This window comes from Triturus cristatus, chromosome 3_1, assembly GCF_964204655.1.
Source record: "Triturus cristatus chromosome 3_1, aTriCri1.1, whole genome shotgun sequence".
Lineage (NCBI taxonomy): Eukaryota > Metazoa > Chordata > Amphibia > Caudata > Salamandridae > Triturus > Triturus cristatus.
The window spans coordinates 896,487,259-896,509,295 of record NC_140583.1 but is presented as its reverse complement, the minus strand read 5'-3'; the positions used below and the strand labels follow the sequence as shown (position 1 = coordinate 896,509,295).

Below are 22,037 nucleotides of genomic sequence, written 5' to 3'. Positions count from 1 at the left end.
CCATTTCAGGTTGGCCCTTCGTTCGTTGTATTTCTAATCTGAGAGCGGAATGGTCACTGAAAGTATTAATCAGCACCTCACAGGACCTCACTCGGGGAGACAAAGCTGACGAGAGAAAAATATAATCAACTGTCATACTGTAGCCCCTACCGGTGTACGTAGGTTGTAAGAGATTTGACCCTGGAGTTAAATCATTTACTATTTCAAGTTCTAAGTCCAATAACATATTATTCATGGCGACCCCCACTTTACTATGAGTAAAGTGCATAATAGGAGCGTTGTCTTCATCCACGATTCCGCATCTATTTTTCCCAACATGTGGACATGGATGTATATTTAAGTCTCCACCACATATGAAATGAACTGGCCCTTTGCCAACTATGGAGTTATTTCTCAATTTCTCCTTGATGTTGGAGATAAGAGACAGAAAGTGATCATCCTCGAGGTTGTTATATAAATTAAGCAAGAGGATGGGCACAGATTTATTGGGAAGAAGCTTTAATAGTTGGTAATTTGGGTCCGACGCAATCAACGATGTTTTAAAATGATTTACTGTATTGGCAATATATGTGGTCAGCCCCCCCTTAGGTCTACCAATACCTCCTCCCAAAGCTGGCGTAAAATATGTTTGGAACCCAGGGAGATGAAGCTCCGTTAGGGACCAGGTCTCCTGTAAACAGATAATTTTCTCCTGTGCTAGGAAATATGTTGCCGATCCATCTTCAATTTTGGAGCGAAGCCCCGCTATATTCCAAAAAAGAATAGATAGCAGGTGCCATTCTACGTTAGTCACTACTTCTTGAATTGGACAATTCATTGTGGGATTGAGTATAGAATGTGATGTACTATGGTTGGAGTCTTTGGATGGAATTAATGGTCAGTCAACCATTTCAAGGACACTAAATCTATTGTCCGTTGGAATCCCAAACCAGGGTTCCCTTTGAATTGGCTCTCTATTTGACATTCGCTGTTGTTGGACGCCCCATTCATCTCTTCCTCCACCCCAAAATCGTGGTCCTGGTAAGTGCCGGTAACCACCATGCTCACGAAAACGGGAGCCCACTGTTTGCCATTGGTTAGAATAGTTATCATGAACTGAGGCTGTTATTTCCCAAAGATGAGCATTATTAGTAGGAAACTCCCTAAGAGGCCTAGAGGGATAGAAAAAGGAGAGTCGCCTAATTCCTATTTTACCATAAGTGTTTGGAAACTCCCCAGAGCATATGTAATCCACCACCCAGGGATGTTCAAATGAAATCAAGATGCAATCTCCCTGTATCGTTGTTCTACTTTTCCCCACCCAAGGGGTTCTACGGACCATCAGAATCCTCGTTGACCCGGGTTCTGTAATGGGACAATTATTGTTTAACCAATACTGAACCTTATTTTTCAACGACCATGTAGATTCCATGACATGATCTTCTAACTCGGGTACTCCTGTCATAACTACCACATATGGACTTGCTTCTGGGGGCAAGTCTACCGCCAATCTACTTTTAGTAAGGCCCCTCGTATCAGCTGTACTGGTGTCAGTTGTTGCTGTTTTGGGAGGTTGCTTGTTTAAAGTCAGAATATTTGTTTGATGCAATGATTTTTTTTCCCTAGGAACAGGGATTTTGGGACCTGCAGTTGCTACTCTCGGGGCATTACCCTGCAGAGAGTTTATGTTGGTATTAACAATAGGTTCTTCTGCTCTCTCTGTAATAAGTACATCGGGGGGTTGTAGTTTAGAGGGAGGCTTTGATAAAGCAGTTTCGTGTTTTTTATTATGTGTGTGTGGCAAATTTTGAGGAGGTGGTTTAGTTCCTCTCTTTTTTTTTTCCCCTAGTGCTTGTTTAGGTTTCATAATGTTAACGAGAAGCTGTAATTGTTGCTCCATCTGGGACAATCTTAAATCAAGTGGTGCAATAGCGATTTTTAAAAGCTCTGCTATGTTGTTTATTATGTGTGGATTTACATTGTCCCTTTGCGTATTACTAGATAGGAAATGGATGGATTTTGCTACGCTTGGAGAATCTGGATTGTCATGTGGGGACTGATTAATGGCTGAGTTATCAGAAAAGTGGTCGTCTTGTGGAGGTGTTATGAATTTTACTTCGTGTTGGGTACTAGAATCATGATGAACCGGAGTTTTTGCGTTTATCTTTCGTTTCTTAATTGCTCCCTCTCTCCTACCTCTAGTGGTCCTTATTTCATCTGGAGTTATTTCGGGAATTAATTATGGGGTCCTTTCTAGATCCAAACTTAGTTGAAAGTCAGAAAGTTGTGAGGCCGACAAATCCACATTATTTGGGAGACTTCTCCTACCCTTGGAGATCGTCCCGCACCCCCTATTGGGCAAAACCTCAGGGGTTTTTGCATTCTTTAAATTTCCCATGGACGACCTCTTTGCCATTGCGAGATCTAAGGACACCCTACCTTCAATTAGACTAATGCTTTTATCAATAAAAGTATTAGCCTTGATGATGAAGTCGTCCATAGGACCCAGGGATTTTCCTCCGCCCCCCTTTACTTTAGTTTTGCTTCCTCTCGTGAGAACCATATCCACGATTACTCAATAAAAATATTCACCAATTAACGTTATTAAGAAGATTGGACCAGTCAATATCATACACAAAAAGAGTGACCTGTTCGGTGATGTTCAAGAAGAAGAGGCGGTCCACTGGGTCAGACAAACGCGATTTTTTAAGGGACTGGGCCCGGTCCGATCTCTTCCGTTCTCTGACGGCCTCAGACGGCCCGCCCTTTGCCCGGGCTTAGCCCCGGGCGCTCCCGCGCGCTCCCGCGTCGCTTGATTAGTATTCCTTAAATAGGTGGGGCGTATGGGGACGGGGGCGTGTCGTCCAGGGAGAGAAGCCCAGGTGGAAGCTATTGGGCACGCAGGGACTCCTGGACAATGGAGTCCCCTGCAGCTCGCAGCCCTGTCCGCTACCGCTCACCCCGCTTGATTCAGCCCAGATTCCACACCACCCCTTGCGATGTTTGGGAGGGCGCTGCAGGACCCGCGCAGCGGGTCCGGCGAGTTTTTGGCGCTACCAGGGGCACAAAAGAGTCACGCTGTGATTCCCACGTCGAACTGGCAACAAAGGTGAATCCCAAGATTGAAGAGTTTTGGCTCAGTTTTAAGCAAGCGGCTATGCAGGGGGGCGTGTCGTCCAGGGAGAGCAGCCCAGGTGGAAGCTATTGGGCACGCAGGGACTCCTGGACAATGGAGTCCCCTGCAGCTCGCAGCCCTGTCCGCTACCGCTCACCCCGCTTGATTCAGCCCAGATTCCACACCACCCCTTGCGATGTTTGGGAGGGCGCTGCAGGACCTGCGCAGCGGGTCCAGCGAGTTGTTGGTGCTACCAGGGGCACAAAAGAGTCACGCTGTGATTCCCACGTCGAACTGGCAACAAAGGTGGGGTCTTGTAGCTGGCCAGAATCCATTTGGATATTTTAGGGCCCACCGGTGCCTTTTGAAGGTTTTTTTTCATGAACACCTAATGAACCCAGTTGAAGGCCTTCTCCACATCTAGCAAGAGAAGGACCATTGGTTTTTGTTGACGTTCCACTGCCTCGATAAGGAGGAGAACCAGTCTTGTTTGTCCCTTGCATGTCTGGATTTTATGAACCCACTCATTTGGGGTGAGATAATTGTAGACCAGTGGTCTTGTAGACTTGCTAATAAGATCACTGTAAAGATTGTCATGTCAGTGTTCAGTAACTCTATAGGCTGGTACAATTAGCTGAGCATAGGATTCACTATAGGTGTCAGTCTGTTATCGAGCATTATGAGCATCAACATACCAGTGGTAAGAATATAGTTAAAGACTGTGAAGCACCAGCAAAAGTCTTATGACCAGAGAGGTATTTGATCACTCTTAAGACCTCCTCTTTAGAAATGGCCTACTCCAGTTCCAAACAATCCTCCTTTTGCAGAGAGTAATGAAAGTCCTCCAAATATTCATCTTGAGTGCCTAGGTGAAGGCCCAGTCGGTGAACAGGGAGTACTAATAATCTGTTAAAACGACCAAAATGTCTGGGGTGTTCATGTGGGTCTGCCCTCCCTCATCTTTCATTGCTTTGATTTCTGGTGTGTAAATGGTTGAGTTTGTAGGCTAGCATCCTGCTGGCTTTATCACCTTTCTCATAATAATTTTGCTTGGTATTCAGTGAAGTTTCTTGCCCTCTGCTTGCATTACTATCTGTCCATGCTCTCTACTGCATTTCCTGAGGGTCCTATATGCTCCTGGTGAGGTGTCTGCTTTATGTTGGGACTCTAATCTAGTTATTTTCTTCTCCAGGTCCCGTTTTCTTCTGCTTGCCCATCCGCTCAAATGTGGTAGTGTGAGCAATGAGGTCACCGCTATAACCACCTTTGCAGCATCCCAAGTGATATTCCAATTGAACTCAGGTGTGATGTTTTCCTGGAAGTAATGCGTTATGGTTTCCCTGATCCATTCCTTCACCACTGGGTCCTTCAGAACTACCATACAGGCCTGCCATTGTCTATTAAGAAGCTTTTACGGAGTCGTCAGGGTGAACTCTAACCTAACTGCTGCATGGTTGGACAATATTTTAGGCTCTAGAAATTTTAGGAAGTAAGATTTGCCTGCAGTAGGTCACGGGAAGATAGGAAATAATCTATCTTTGTGTACATTCTAGGGACAGGGGAAATAATGTAAAGTCATGTTCACTTGGGGGGTGGTGGTACCACACATTCACCAGATCCAGATCTACCATCCTTGCAGTAGGAAGGGCGGAGGTGAGGGGCACAATAAATTCAAACACAAATATCTCTACCTATTAATTTCAGCACGTACAATGTATCGTCTTCATTGGTGTGCCCACAAAGGAGTAGGGCAGTACGATTCAGAACAATAAGCAGAAATAGATTTTGATAGTTTTATTATCAAATAAATTGAATTGCAAAGAAATAAATTCAAAGTACATAACAAATATATCAAATGGCAGAGAACATGCTTTTCAGGGTCCCAGACACATTCAAACACACACTAACAAACACACTCAAACCAGATTCATTCTACAACATAAATGTTGAAGTCACATAAATATCTTCACATAAATATCTAACAAAGAGAGAAATCTTTTTTTCAAAAAATGAGGACATGAATCAATAAATGTTCAACATAGAATTGGCTGACATTTGTCCACAATATAAAACAAGCAAAGCAAGGTTTAGGTGGGCCTCATGTATGCGCCGACGCGCGTTTCGGTGAATGCACCGAAATGTGGGTGCCACCTTCCTCAGGGCAAGCAGAGACCATGTGTCAAGGGACCTGTGGAATCATGGGAAGCTAATAACGCCGGTTAGATGCCGTCACTTCAGCCAGTAGTTAGAAATAGTTCCACTGGCGGGAAAACCCGCTCTCAAAGTTAGTTGCAGATCTCTTACTGGGTGCGCTCCAGGGGCGGAGTGATAGAGTGGCCGATTCTTTACTAGTAGAGCTAGAATGGATAGCTTGGGAACTTCTGTCCAGGGTCTTCGGAATAACCTCTTTAGGCAGAATTAAATCAAGACAGATACGGTACGAGTCAGCGCGATGCTCAAAGTGCAGCGAGAGTCCTCAGGTGAAAAGAATTCGGCCCAGTAGGTGAGGGGCAGTCATATTGCTTCATGGTTCTATCCTCATTTACATTCAGAATCAGATTAAAGTTACCCCCAATTAGAAAGTTCCCTCAAGAAAAGCCTGACAGTTTGGGCTAAAGTAAAAAAATAAATGTTCTTGCCTTCAATGAACGCGTATATGGTGATGAGTGTTTCCAAGACGCATCTGTAGCCCCATGTATCTGCCCTCTCCATCCCATAGTTGGGCCTCAACTCATACTAGATTCCCCTGCAAACCAAGTTGGCCACCCCTTTTGTTTTTGTTCTGTAAGTGGCATGGAACTGGTCTGGGAAGCAATAGGATCATAGTTGACACGTGTCTGTATGCAGTAAGTGAATTTCTTGTAGTGCCACTATCTCTATGTCTTTACTTTTTAACCATTGGAACAGAGCCTGTCTTTTGATGGGGGAGTTAAGGACTTGTACATTAAAGAAGGTCCCATCAGGGCACCCATAACTTGAAGACATCAATCGTCATAGGGGCCCGATCATCAGTGACATACAGGCCAGTGATGCTGTCACATTTATTTATGTTGATAGAGCATGAGGAGTTGAACGGCATGTGGTGTGTAATGTGTGGCATAAGGAAAGAGGATCACCAACCTGTAGAGGCCCTCCAGGACTGACTTTAGAGAACCATGGTGTAAAATCATAACCCACAAACCTAAACCTTGGTGCAAGCAGCACCCCAAATAAAAGGATCAAAGAAAGTCATTTCCGTGCAGCCCGATTGGCTGCAGTGAGCGCTAGCTCATTTAGAAGTCATCGAGCCTCTGCAGGTATTATAAGACATCTCCCACTGTAGTTCTGGAGAGCCTTAAGAGGCTCATGGGCCCAAATTATTCTCTGGGAGTGGTGTGTTCCCCCTGCCTTGGGCCTCAGTGCTGTCCACTGCATCTCAATCTGAGGGGATGAGGACGTGCACTCATCTCTGCCTCACTGGCATCGCAGTTGTTGTTTGTCTTTATGAGATTAATTAGTTCTAGGGCTGCGCCTTGCTCCTAAAGTGCTGGTCATTGCCTGTGAGCCCGTAGGTAAATGTTGGCCAGTTACCTCTGCAAGGTATTGTACATCTTTTGCCTCTTGAATCTTGCTAACCATATGCTGAGTCTATTTATATGTGAACCATATGCGACAGAGGTGTCCCCAATGATACTGGATGCATTCTTTTTTGAGGTGGGATGAAATGTCCTTGAATGCCCATCATCGTACCAGTGTTTGCATGGAGAGGTCTTGAAAGAGCACTAAGGTGCTGCACTGAAACACTGTTTTCTGTCAACAGGCAGCTAACATGATGGCCTCTTTGGCTTAAAATGCGAATGTGGGTGTCCGGGGTCAAATTTAGGTTTTGCTGGAATGACAAAACACCCTGTGCGTTCCAGATGTAAACTTACCTATTCAGGTCTTGGTTTGATGCCTTCCGTGAAATTCCGTGTATATGGATATTATTTCTCCATGAGCAGTTTTCCACATCTTTCAGCTTGTCCCAAATGTCTTTTTGTTTTGTGTCCAATAACGTGAGTGTGCAGGACATCATTTCTTGCTCTCAGGTTGTAGTGGCCATGATTCTACCTGTCGCAGTTGCTCCTCAGTTTGCTGCATTTAGGTGTTGATATCCCCGAGTGCCTTGCTCACATCATGCTTTCATGAGGAGAAGTCCTTGTGAAACTCCAGTAAAAGGGAAAGGATATCACCCATGGTGGACATAGCATTTAATGTGGGATCCCCTTCCCACTGGTAACCCACGGCTAGCCCCCTGACAGCATCAGCCTCCACTCTGCCACCTTTCTTTTGACTAAGGAGCATGTCCATAATGCTGGCGACTTTGTGGACTTCCTTTTAGCAGAGGTCATATCAGGCTGCAGTCTCTCCCACTGAGGTGCACATTTGTCCAACTCACGGGGGACCCTACATGGGCCCACACACCCTTGGTGACTATTGTGCAGCCAGGGGATACTTTTCACCGGCCAACTACAGGGATCCCCAGTGGTTACCCCCTTTACTGGAGGCACCCATCCAGACAAACCTCCTCAGCCCTCCCAGCATGGTCCCTGATGTAGGGAGGGACCATGGTCCCCCTAAGGCTTGCTGCTCACCCAACGACCGAGCTGGTGTGCGTCAATCGGAGCCCTCTTCCCTCCGGCTCAACCTCTGCTACTCATGGGAGGTGTAGGGCCGGTGGGACCCTCCGTTGTGGATGCTCTGTTGAAGGTGGGCCACACTTGGGTTGGGTGCACCTCCGGGGTTGGGCTGACCCACTCGCCTGTGTCATTGCTTCCACTGTCCTAGCCTCCTCTCTGGCTTGTTTGCAAGCAGGGGTGATGCTTTAATTCTAGCTGGAGACTGAGGGGCCACCATCAGTCCCTCCCTAGCAATCAAGGCCTCAGAGTTAGATTGCGGCAGCCATTTTGGGCCGTGGCTGGCCAGGCTGCTTTGTCACCACCATTACTATTGAACTCCTAGGTGCCAGTGGACAGGTTGGTGTTGTCTGTATGCCTCCCCAAGGGGTTTAACCCCTGGCTCAATGCCTCTGATTCCAGGAATCTGACATTTAGGGGGGCCATGGGAGCCTGGCCCTCATAAAGGGCAGGTGCAGTGCTCTCCGATGTCCAGTCCAGCCACGAGCTCAAGTGGCTCTGCGACCAAACACCAATTAAGGGCATTTTTGGGCATCTGAAGGAGTACGTTATATGGCCTACTATGCTGATTTAATCGACACTGCTTGGTCATGTTTAGGTAACCCATCGCAGCCCCCCGAGCGATTGGTTCCCTCACCCCTCTCGATCCTTCTTTTGACGGGATGCCTGGCACTTTTTGATTCCAGGACACTAATTTTCCCTAGAAGACTATGGTACTCCATGTAAAGTTGGGACAAGCAGTACTTTGTCTTTCTTCTGTCCTGAAGCGTCCTGCAGTTTCATTGACACTTCTGACGAGGGAGTCTCTGTCATTTTCATTCAATTTTCAAAGACATTTTGATACACATCTAAGATTGTAGAAGGTAAAATTGCTCCTGACTTGTGTACAGCCCACAGACTATCTTCTTTATGAACTGTAGAAAAATCAAAGAACACAGCCCTATTTGCCAAAATCAACTGCAAGGCCATTGAAAATAACTTCCGGGTTGGCACTTTTGGTGTTGAGCTTTTGCTATACGTTTTTTGCATGTGCAACTTTGTGCTTTGATTGTCCGTTATACATGTTTTGCTTTTTTGGTTTATTTGTGTATGTTTAATGTGCTTTGCAACATTGCAGAATTAGGTACCTACTCCAGGCATGAACAATTATAAGCTTAACTGAAATTATGAAATACATTTGCAGAAATCGTGTAGATAGCCCCAGTGATTCATTTGTGTAATCATTGGATAACTAATGATATCAGAATTTGTTCCTGCATTATACCACTTTTAATTTATATATATATATAGAAAAACACAGGCTCTGTATTATGAAGCTCTTCTGACCTAATGCTCAGTCCAGAGGCGTTGGCGATCCGCCCGACATCCAAATAGACCCCAAAGTGTTTAAATTTGAAGTTGTTTTATTCCTGGGTAGGTTTTCCAGTAGTCAATGCTAATTCACTATCATTTTCACAAATACACTGAGGCTGCAGTTCCAGCTGTATATAGACCTTATGAATATTTTGAAATACCTTTAACTTACCAGAAGCATCATATTTGGTTTGAATGCGGCCGCCCACAAACAGATCAAAATGTCAGTCTGGGCTCTCTCAGTAATAAAGGGGCTACCTGGCTAGTCTTATCAGGCTATACGCATTATCCACATGCTAATGCAAACTGCCGAATCCAAATGCAAATGTATTAAACTAGTGTGATGCGCTTGCTCTCCTAAACCATTTGGTTAAGCTGTATCGATGTCTGATGCAGTATATTATGTGTACATTAACTACTGCCCTACCAAGGGCTCCTCAATATAAATATAGAATTTTCTTTATGTGTCTTCCACTTGGTATTGTTCCCCCAGCTGAGGAGTACAATATGTGAGGTACTGTATTTGTTGCACTATACACCATGGTACTTCTTCAATTGCATTCTTACCTGAATTTCTCGAACACATTCAGGCTGAACATGGGGTGGCCGCTGCACCGGATTTGGGATGAAACTCATTGGAAACTTTGCCACAGATTACTAAATTATATTAGGTAATATCGAAAGGCAGGCAGCTTCTTTGGTGATACGCCAATGGCTCGCTTTAGTTCCCCTTGCAGATCAGGAACGTGAGCTTCCTAAAATAATTTCTGAAACTTTTACATCTATAGGTTGAGATAATTTAGGTACCAGCCCAAACAAGCCCCAACTTAAGGGCAAATCTAATGCCGAAACTACCAAGCAAACACCTGAGTCTTCTTAAAAGTGCTGAGATAAAAATAAAGACAGAGCTAGAAATAAAACACAGACTGAGTTTCCTCAACCATTGTCTTCCAATCTATGTAACCATAATACACGTAAACAGCCTGATAGGTATCAGTATTCTGATACACGTCCTTCTCATTCCTTGCAGGATTCTGCAGACAAACGGTCAGACAGAGGGGGATAAGGCGACCCAGACCGGAGGAGTATATGAAACTGAAATAGGACTCACAGCACTCTCCGGTTGTCATCATGAAAAAGGAAGAGAAACTTCCACAGCAAAAAGTATAACTTGAAAAGAAGAAAGTGGCCTGGATTTCCACTAAATATGACACAAACACTCAGAACTCTTCTTCAGCACAAGACGTGGAACAGAACTCTGCTCGACAGCGCAGCAGAGTTCAACCCGACTAATGACTATATACAAGTGGAATCCCCAGATCAGCGTCTTAGTCCTCCTGATAGACTTCATGATTCGGACATACAATTTGAGGGTGGTATACCACATATTATTAAAGTAATCTTCTAGCAGAATGTAACTCATGCATAGGACATTCTGATGGCTGAGGTGGATTGGTCGCCAGAGTTTGTTAGAAAAGTTCCACAGAGGGGAGGATGAAATCATGCCTTCTTTTTCCGTTTTTGTACTTGAGGAAGTTAAATCAGCATTTGCCTCAGAATGGGCTCTTGCACAAGCCCCAGCATTATATTGCAATCAAAGGGTTGGGATAAAGATTCACCATATCATGTTATCCAGTCCACAGGTGCAAGCACAATACCCTATTAAACATGAACTTAAAAGTCCAGTAAAGGAGATTCTATCACAATTAGAATATTAAGGTGTAATTGATTCTTGTGTCTCCCCTAAGAACAATTATTTTCTGTGCTTAAAACTTTTCATTTATATTGTAAAGTCTTAGACTATAGGCAAATGAACAGTCACACAAAGACTTTTGCTGTACAAATTTCCCACAGCACTGGCTTGATCAATAATATAGTTAATAAAAAATACAAATCTACTTCAGACATTTCCAATGCCTTTTTCTGTCTAAACCATAGTGCCACAATTGGATGGTATTCTCAGAGCTAGGAGCTCAGGGTATTTTCTGTAGACTGCCACAAGGGTATAAGAACAGTCCAGGTCTGTTTGCTACACAAGTAACGTTAACTTTACAAGAAATAGACACAGAAGCGTTGTCCTATGTTGATGACATTTACATCAGAGATTATGATTTAAACACACATCTGGCCAAAATCTAAAATTGCCTTTCTCAGTGTCCATTTTTTGAGTTACGAATTATCAAATGAAGGAAAAAGCCTAGCACCACATTCATAGAGACATATGCTCTTTTACAACCACCAAATACCTTAAAAAAGCTACAATATCTTTTGAGATTTCAACATTTTTGTAGAAAATACATCCCAGACTATGCACAATGCCTTAACCCGTTGTACGATTTATTTTGTCCTGATTTTTCCACTAAACATTAGGCTACTGAACATACACATATTCTCAGAAATTTACAAGCAGAAATTCTTGAGTCCAAACACTTACAGACTTGTGTTAATGCTCCCGACTTAGTGCTCCACATAATTGCGGGTTCCAGTGTTTATACATATGTTTTATTCCCTGAAGGAGAAACAGTGCCTTTTGCTTATAAATCACATGAATGAGCCAATACGGAAATTTGTTTTGCATCCACCGAAAAAAGGTTGACTGCTGTTCCGACCACTGTACTGAAAGAATATCCTTTGGCTATGGGGAAACTCATAATTGTGGTATCACCTGTTCTGTCCTTAGAAGCTGTCACAATGGCTAGCATTTCTAATGTGAAACCCCTACATCCAAGATGGATCTAGTGGGTCACTTCCTTAACAGCTTCTGATTTTTTATCGTACCTTGCAAACAGAGGAAATCTTCAGTATGAACAGGAATACCCCATGTCCAGTGAAATTGTGCCTCTATATGAATATGCTTTCATAATCCATACTCAATCAATCAATCAATTAATCTTTATTTGAATATAAGAATATCCATAAAAGAGCATGACATAAAAAACCAAATAACACATTGCATGTTTAAATCAATATACATAAAATTAAAAGCAATAAAAACTTCGCGACTACTGCAATTAGGCAAAACAGCGTCACTGAACCGTCCTGGACGTGAGAGTTAGGTAGGACCACTAGGGAAGTGGGGCTCAACGGCATATTATGATAAAATGTAAGGATTTGACAAATTTATGCGGGATGATATATCCTGGCCCGGGCCAATGTAAACAACGTAAGACTCCCTAATAACCTTAGACCCGTCATTAAACAATATGAAACAGATCCTTGGCTGGTGCAATATTGAAAAGGAGGCAGAAAGTATGCATTAAAACTGCTACCTGGACTAATTAAAGAATTAAAAACATTAATCATAAAATTAGCTAATAAAAACAAGAAACCCAGGCTATATAGGCGCATCATACACATCTATACCCCATAAAAACAAGGGTGGCTACTCCTCACTTCTAGTATTCCTTAATTTTACAGCTGATCTTAAAAAATTCACAGTGCTGAACAGCGTAAATGGATCTGAGGAAAGTTTCAAAAACAAAAGTGCCACCTTGACCTGGCTAAATTTGGTGCGTCTTAAAATATTTTTTAAAAACAATGACCTTGGGTACGCATAAAAGGGACAAAGTAAAACAAAATGGAGAGTATCTTGCGGAGATCTCTGATCGCAGCCGCAAGGTCCCTTTGTGTCAATGTCTACTGTGAACCCTGCAGCAACTGATAAAATATGATGCAAGAGATTCAGTCTAAATCTGGTCATTAAGAATCTATCACGTTTGTTATGTATATCAGATAGATAAAATTCCATTTCCGGCAATGATTTTGTTAGCAGGTGGGCTCTCACTGAGACTTTCAACAGTTCTCTGTTCTCCCTTTCGCATGCTAAGCGCCGAAAAAAATCAGTCTTTATCGCGCCCTTGTCTCGGGAAGTGAGTGTAGAGGGCTCATCAAAATATTTGGCATAACCCAGCCGTTTCAGGGTATCCCTTACATATTTGAGCAAGGGTATCCGATGACCATTATCCCATGCAGTGCAGTCCTCAAGTATTTGTCTGCTTAGACTTGCCTCCGGATTAGTCCATATTTTTATCCAGCATGTAATAGGTTTAAAACTTAACCTTTCACTAATATAGGTGAGGCCTAGCTCCTCATGAACAATGTGGGAAGGCGTACTTTGGGGTACTTGCAGGACCCTTCTGAGGAACTTATTTTCCTCAGTTTGAATCAATGACGTGTCTCGGAAGCCCCATACCTCACTCCCATACAGAGTCTTGGTGCAACATACCGAACTGTACAAGTGCAAAATTTCATTTGGTGACCCGCGACCTAATCTTGTAGCACAGTTCATGATTGAATCCACCAAACTAATTTGTTGGCTGCATTTGTCAGAGATCAAAGTTTTAAAATTAAGATGCTTATAATCCCTAAGTAATTAAAAACCCTAGTTTATGAGCCCCAATTGTAAAGATAAAGTTCTTTGTTGGTCTTTTCCCTGTTTCCATAATGTATGATTTGGTGAGATTGGGTGATAGATCTAAATCCGCCATAAAACTGACGAATCCATCAATGAGAGACTGTAGTCCCCTTCCTGTGCGGGACAGGAGGACCGCGTCGTCCGCGTATAGGAGGACGGGTATACTTCTCCTCCCAATGCGTGGACAGTCTGCCCCCAAATCTCCAAGCGCTTTATCTAAGCCATTTATATATAAAGTGAATAGAAAGGGCGCCAGGATGCATCCTTGCCTCACCCCCCCGGAGCACGGGAAATGTTCAGTTAGATTCCCCTCATCGCTAAATCTGACCTGTGCTGTTGTATTCTGATGTAGCATTCTTAAAATGTTTATCAGACCTGGGTCACCACCCAGGAGCCCTAAAATTTCCCACAATTTCCTTCGGTTTACCAGGTCGAATGCTGCTGTCAGGTCCATGAAAGCCAAGTACACCGTCCCCTCCCTTGCCAAGGTGTACTTGGCCACCAGATGGTAGAGATTAAGACACTGGTCCGTTGTGGAGCGGCCATTTCTGAACCCGTACTGGGTATCTGTAATAATATCGTGTTCATCTGCCCAATCCATTAGACGGTTAAGGATGGCCCTCCCCAGGACTTTCGCTGTCACGTCTATGAGTGATATCGGGCGGTAGCATTGCGGGTCACTCCTATTTCCCTTTTTGAACAATGGTACAATAATAGCCGTGGACCATGACCTGGGCATTCCTACTTCTACTGCTGTGTTGAGAACTCTAGTGAGTATAGGGGCCCATAGATCTACCTGGCTTTTAAATAGGTCTGGAGGAATCCCGTCCGGGCCTGGAGCCTTGTTTCTTGTCAGACTATCTATTCCTACCTTGATCTCACCGACTGAAAAGCACGTCCACGTACTAGATAAAATTCCTGTATCTGGCGTTGATGGATCAGCCGAGCCACCATGGTTATACAAGCTTTTAAAATGAGACACCCAGGCTTCAGACAGGATATGACAAGCCTCCTTCGGGCTATTCGGTGCCTGAAAACAGGGGTCATTGATTACCCTCCAGAAGCTATTCATGTCCCTACGTTCGGCAGCCTCTCTTAATGTCTCCCATGCCTGATTCTGTAAGGAGGTTTTTCTCTGTTTTGTGGCCAATTTATATTGAGCCCTGCAGTCAGCAACCTTACCCCTATCCTTAGGGACCATTTTAAGTGCAAGCTTCAGATCCCTTTGTGCCCTGGAGTAATCTTGGTCAAACCGTCTGGGGTATGGGTGGGCCTGCATCTTCTTTTTGCCCCTCAATAATCTATCAATATGCTGCGTGGTGCCCTCAAAATCGCTAATCAGTTCTCTCCCCTCCACTGTTGGATCTAGGCACCTCCAGGTCTGACTTTCAGAATTAGCGAGAAGCGTTCTATAAAATGCTTCCCCGTCTATATTACTCCATCTTATTCTCCTACCCTGATCAGTAGCTTTGAGAAGGCCGCTGGTAATCCTGTTACCAGGCTGTGTGGATAGGTTGACGTCCCTTATGGTCAATACCAGTGGATTATGATCGCTGAAGGCACTGACATTTATACTAAAATTTGTGACCCTACATTTAAGCATATTTGTAACAAAAATAAAATCAATAATCGTGTCTCTACCCCTACCCTTAAATGATGGGTTGATTGTATTAAGCTTCCCGCTTTGGATCAAATCCATCGTGTGTGTTAGGTCATAAGTGCCCAGGATCTTGCTTAGTTCCCTACCCTCTCTAGAATGCTCTAGATGCCAGTCCTTGATAGATGGACATGATGCCCATTTTCCCCTACCCCATATCAGGTGAGGGCACTGATGGCGATTAAAGTCACCCATTAATACCAGCTGGGAACTTATGTCCCCTGCATCTTGTATGCAAGCCAATCTATCCTCTAGCTCGCACAATCTTTGCATGGATTGTCCCGCATTATAAAAATGTATAAAAATGAGTTTTAGGCCCTTCTTACGATACCTAATACCCTGAATGCAGTCCGAGCCCCATCCCAAATCCTCCCAGGTCCCTTGAATTGTCAGGGCCACATAGGTTATTAGGCCGCCCTTAGCGCGGCCCCTATTTGTTTTACAAGCCGGGACGAAGAACATTTTGTGACCCTCTAGATGTGGGGCACTGATGTTAGTTTCCCAGGTTTCCTGGAGACAGATGATATGGTGTTGTCTGATGAAATCTAGCCATTCCTTGTTTTGTATTTTGGCTAAGATCTCTGCAATGTTCCAAGGGACCCCTCTAATCTCCTTGGTAGCTGGATCATCCGCACGTCTATCTGCGCTAACCTTCCCTGGGGATGATGACGTTTCTAACCTGCTTACAGCTATTACCATGCCTTCCCCCCACTTCTCTCGCTGGGCTACCAAGTGGGGTGCAGTGCTAGAATCTATTTCTCCTGGCGAGCCTTTGACGTCAGTCTTAGAGCAGCTCTCCTGTGTTCTAACATTCTCCAATCTCCCTCCCATGCCCACTCAGTCCAGTTTGTCCAATATGGCTGCGCTGGAGAGCGGGGTAAATCTGTTGGTTACTGGTCCGGGCCTAACCTCCCAGCCTTGGGCGTTTGCCCGACGCCTGTGGTCATCAAGGCCTACCTCTTTCGCTTTGTCCCTATAGAAGAAATTCAAAGGCAGCATTTTTATACAAGTCCCGCTTTCCAGGTCCCCGTAACGGGAGTCAAGCAAATCTCTTACCAACTCTTGGTACCTGAGATTAACAATTACACAGTCTCCTGCAAACTTTTTCTTACTGTCACCAATCCATGCCACCCTCCTAGCCATGAGAATGTGTCTATACTGGAATCTCCTCACACTCGTATTATTATGCATCCAATGTGTGGCCTTATTAATCAGGGTTCTTGTTATTTCTTCTCTATCCTGACTAAGTGCTGGAACCCCTACTAGTACTACCGTATAAGGACAAGATGCTGGTGGTAAATCCAGCGTCTGAAGGCCCTGGGTGCTCCGTACATGGTCAGCAGTGTTTCTAATAGGGGCATTAACAAGCTCCTTTCTACCTACACTGTGTGCCATGAGAATGGCAGGGGCGGAAGTAGTGCTTGGGCCCTTGCTACTTGGACTCCTAATGATGCCCCTTGGTCCCTCTTTAACTGTCACCCTCATATCGATGGGCTTAGTGCCCCTAGAATTTCCTTCCTCAGTCCCCTTATTATCACATACTGGTTCCGGGCATTGGGCGAGCCCTAGCCCCTCCTCCATCGCCTGTAGTATGGGCACGGATAACTGCCCCCTATCCTGTTCAGGCAACCTGCTTATTTTCCCTTTTAGTCTATTTATTTCTTCCATTACCGGCCCCAAATATTTGGTTAGGAGCAGTTCCAGTTTTACCTCTAACGCCTTGACGATTCCCTGGGACCAATCCGCCCGCTAAGGTTTGGGCAATTTTGGCATACTGTGCTCTCAACTCCCTCCCCTACTGCTTCATTGGCTTTAACGGCCCCTCTTCGTTTGGATTTAGTTGCGGATCTAATTATGTGCGGCCCACTGCTGACTTGGTTCCCAGAAACCCTATTAACTTCTAGCGGTACGGCTATGGGGGGGCGACTGAGGCAAGTAGGGACTTTTTAGAGCGTGTGACCACTTCCCTATCCATTCTCCGTGAGGGGTCTGATTCGCTCTCTTCTATTGAGGGGATGTTCCCATTACCCGAACCGCCCAGCTCCACAGTTCCGGACGTGATAACCGCAAGCCCTTCCTCTCTAATTAGAGGTTGCTGGTCGGAGTTTGGATCGCTACAGACCAGCCCAATTGTATTAACTGACTCGGTGTCCCCATGTGCTACAGCGTTAACGTGAACTTGTGCTTTGGTAAGGCGGGAAAGTATAGTGTGTGCTGGGTTGCCCTGGGCTGATGAGGTTTCAACACGAGGCGTGGAACACTTTGCTATTTTGCCCAGCGATGCGCTATAAGGGTGTCTAATGACAATCTCTCCTCAGTCAGCTGTATCTCGTGAGTTAACAGGGACTCCGCTCTTGTAATAAAAGCGTCCAGGGTACCCTTTACTCCACCCCCCACCCTAGTCGGGGTGTTTTTAGACTTGACCATATTAGGTAAACGGTACTGAGAGCGGCGCAACAGTGTGCACCCCCCGCTTTTATCCCAACTGTGCTATGGAGGCTTTATAATTATAATTACAGGCAGAATAGAACTAAATATAATACGGATCTCCTCGGTTGGGCAAGGAACAGTGTCTTTTATTTTTTATTTTAGTGGAGCTGCAGGTCATTCTCGATCCGGTACAGCTTAGGCTCAATCTTTTCAATCTTTTCCAGAAACGTGGCAGCATTGAATCCGGTGACGAGGGGTGGCCCAGCTCAGGAGGCTCCTTTGGCCCCCTGATGGCCCGCCCTTTGCCCGGGCTTAGCCTGCACGCACACCTGCGACGTGGGGGCTCTCCTCCAATTTGAGCACCTCCTGGCGCGAAATGGGCGGTGGCACCCGGGACTTGTGCCACCCCCCTCGCTGCGGCCGCACTGAGATCGTGAGGAACTGCGGCGGAGGGAGACCAGGGAGGCCAGCGGCTATGCCTGGGCTGGGAAAAGACCAGGAGAGCGTCCAGAAATACCCCAGAGAGTCAGTTAGCAGAGTGCCAATACAGTCAATTACAGCAAGTTTTTTGGGAGCCCCACTAATATGCGGTCTCAGACCCTCAGGGGGTTTTGCACGTGAGGGATTCTCAACGAGATTAGTACAAGTCCAACCCTCCTGTAGGGGCTGGTAGTCTGGAGTGGTATGAGCTTCTTCTATCAATACCGACTCACACTCGCCCCACTGTGATAGGGAGGGAAGTCGGTGGAGTTTTACAAAGGAGCACCTCTCCCCAGTCTCTGATGTCGGCCCCCGGAGACCTCCTTACCGCCTCTGTCCTTGTGTCGGAAGATTAATCACCGCCGCGTTGGCCCCCGATTCCGGACCGCTACGCAATCCGGCACCAGCGGGAGACTCCCTCGTCGATCGACACACCATCCAGGAGACGGAGAAGGTCCGCTAAGTGTTTCCAGCGGAGTAAGTGTCTCCACTGGCTGGGCCGAGCGGGACCCCGTACCTGCGCTGGAAAGGGACCGTCCTCCCCCGCTCCAATCCCGGCCTCCACAAACACCTCAGTCCCGGCTCGGTGGGTGTAGACGCCTCACGCTGCCGTGAGTTGAAACTTCGGCTACGGACCAATGCGCAACACAGGAAATCCCTTGGAATGGCGGAGTCACAGTGGCTACGTTTGAGTCGCAAGAGCGGGTATGGTACTCATTTGCTCCTGGATCTCCTGACTACTTCATCCTTCAGCACCTTTGATTTACCATAATCCATACTGATGGTTCAGCTCAGCATGTGGTTGAAACTAATTCAGCGGCATGTGCTGCAATGAAGAGTATAATGAACAATGGTGTATTTCAGGCACAAAAACATATACAGAACCTTGAGGTGACTGTACCGCTCAGCTGGATGAATTGAAAGCCTTGGTTCTGACTATTGATGCTTGAATGAAGTCACAGATTCTAGAGGAAAGGCTATCAAGTATAAACGGCTTTGGAGAAAGGTGGCAGCACTTAAGGATGCTTTACCTCTGTACCACGGGCTAATGTAGTTCACAAATTGAGTCATCAACGTGTATGTGTACAGATTGCAGGAAATTAATTAGCTGGAAAAGCTGCCAAGTCGGCTGTTCATACTGTTTTAGCAGCTTCAATTGCTCGTTGACATACAAGGATTGATGATGACATAATGGTTGCGGTGACTGCTTCAGCTAGTTTCAAAGAAAATTGGAGAAAAAAGAGCTTTGCCCTTTCTACTGTGCACAGATGTCTGTCCTTGCTGTCTAGGGTACTAAAACTGTGAGTTTTGCTACCTCTTGCCCATTCTATACCAAAACAGCAAGTTTCCAATCAATCAAGTTACACTACATGGCTAGTCCTCCATTGAAGGCCACAACGGTTTCTGGGTCGTTCCTTTACACCTCTCCCTACCTTACATAGTATCCCTCTAGAAGTACTGAGTATTCCTAATCTTTCTACTTCTTAACTGTACACTTCAGATGCTGAACTTTCAATTATTCCAGATAATGATGATAAGACAGGATGTATTTCTGACCTGGCTGTGCCATTTTCTACTGCTGCACCTTGCAATGAAATTATATACTATCAACCGCATTTGCCTGATGGGGTCCCTGTTTTTACTCAGACTGCCGTACGTTATTTTGTCAACTTTGATGACTTTTCATTAGATTCTTTGCATACTTCGTTGCATGGTGTGTGTCCACTTTTCCTTTGGCTGCAATAGACTTACCTGATTCCTCCCTGGTCCTGCTGTTGGATTTTTCTTTCCTTGTTTATTTCTCCTCTCAATTGGATTTATTACAGCTTTCTATCTAATATTGAATGGACATGTTCTCCTAGATTGTACATCACTATAACTTGTAGTTGAGGTGCCTACATCCCATTCTTTGTCAGATAATGTCCGAAGAGACTAGTCCCTTGTGAACATTATTGCTTTCCCTGTGTCTGATGGTATTGTTTAGGAAACATACCCTATGACATTTTTGGTCCAACAGAAACATTGCAAATTCTATATGTTTTTGAAATTGCTAGGGATGATGGTATTACCCCACGTTCCATTTCTGACAAATGGGATGTTATGACTGTTTCTACTCTGCTATCTGAATTAGCATCTTATATAGTATATGAAAATGAGGATTTGTATTTAAATTTTGTGAATTATGGGGAAAGTTTTGTTACCATCATTATGTGCATGATTTCTTACACAGAGCTTATACCCCACCTGCTATTTTTTATTATTCACAGTGGGAACTCTGCCTGATACTACCTTTGGATAGTTCTACGACATATTTGAATTTCCCATATTTTTCTAGTCATGTCCCTACAGACTAAGTTTCATATTTATATAAGTTTATGACTTCCCCACTGAAGAAGATATGCTCACACAAACTAACTTGATTTATTCTCATTCATTTATTTTACAACTTGCACTAAAGGGTTACGAGTATTGGAAGGAAAACACTGAGGTAAAAATCATATGGAGTACACAACACAGGCAGGCCAGGGCACTGATGCTTTATTTAGGGCTTCTCTTATCCCTTGCCAAATGATCTTTTTAAAAGAAAGAGTACGTTCTGACTACGTGCCTTGGGTTGGCCAATATTAAAAATGTGAATATGTCAAGCATTCCCTCTGTTGCAGAATAAGATAACTGGCAACAGTTTATTAATCTCACAGAAGAACAACGTAATGAAAGGGTGCAGAATGCATTGTTCACTTCTTAACTTTCTGTTTCAGATGGGTAGTTAATGTGGCCAGTGGATACCCATGACTGCAATGCCTGTTTTTTAAACTCTTCCAGACCCTGGTATATTGAGTCACAACACACAGGAGTAGTTACTACCCATAGCATAGGAAAGTTATGCCAGCAATGTTTAGAACATTCCACCTTGTCAATGGTTAAATATCACTATCCCTCCTTTCTGATAATATGGACTTACAGGATTTTTAGTTCGGTCCCAGATCTCCTCATTTGAAATGCTTTATATATGCAGCTTGCAATGAAATTTGGAACATTTCTCAACGAGAAGCTGCTGAATGATTAATGCAAATTGCTAAGGAAAATGCTGCATTTTTTTGTCTGATGTCGATAATGGTATGGCCACATTGTCAACTCACATTTATTTATTGACTAATATTTTTTAATCTGCTTGTGATATCATACAAAATGACACGGCTATGCTTCAACATGGCCAGTGTCAGTAAAAACTGATTTCACAATTGAGTTGGACACTGCAGCTTTTGAAATCAAATTGAGTGCCATGGAATTATTTGAATACAAATGAAATGTTTTTGCCTTATATTTTGACATGCATGCAAGCAATTGGCTAAGAAAGATTCAACCTACACAATGCACAATTCAGAATGTTTAGAGATGCTGCCTTTCACTGTTGCTGGAACCCCATCTGCCACCTGGGTTATCCACTGTGTCCTTTCTCATCCCATTTCAATGTTTCATTTTACATTCTGTCTTAAATATTTTCGGTAAGCCGATATGAGGATATAGGTTCACAAAGCTTGCTTTCTCCATTTCCAATATAGATGCATAAATGAGAACGAACAGGTTTTTTGTTAGGCTGCATCAGTGTGGAACTTCTTTAGGTCCCTCCTTTGTCTGTAAAGAGATAACACTTAATGGCATCTGTAATGCGTCCATGGCTACCTTAGTGTGTTATTTAAGGGGAGTTCCCGTACAGTTGATCAAGCCTGGATTTTGTTGCATTCCAATGGCAGCTTCTTAATTTTATACAATCAGAGTTGTCGCAGGCTGGAATCATGTTTGCCCTATATAGTCACTGTTTCAAATTTGTGACTTGCTGTATGAAAATCTTATATTCTTCCACACATTTCACTGGGGACGTTTTTTTGTGGCCGAAAGTCCCTGTTTCTGAAATCAACTTTAATAGAATACATTGACTGAAAGCCTTATTTT

At 44.3% G+C, this 22,037-nt stretch overlaps 1 protein-coding gene across 1 annotated transcript in view; it reads right to left on the bottom strand.

Moving 5' to 3' along the window:
• The window catches only part of GRB14 (growth factor receptor bound protein 14), a 681,395-nt gene that overhangs the window by 247,323 nt on the left and 412,035 nt on the right, over positions 1 to 22,037 (bottom strand). The window lies entirely within an intron of this gene.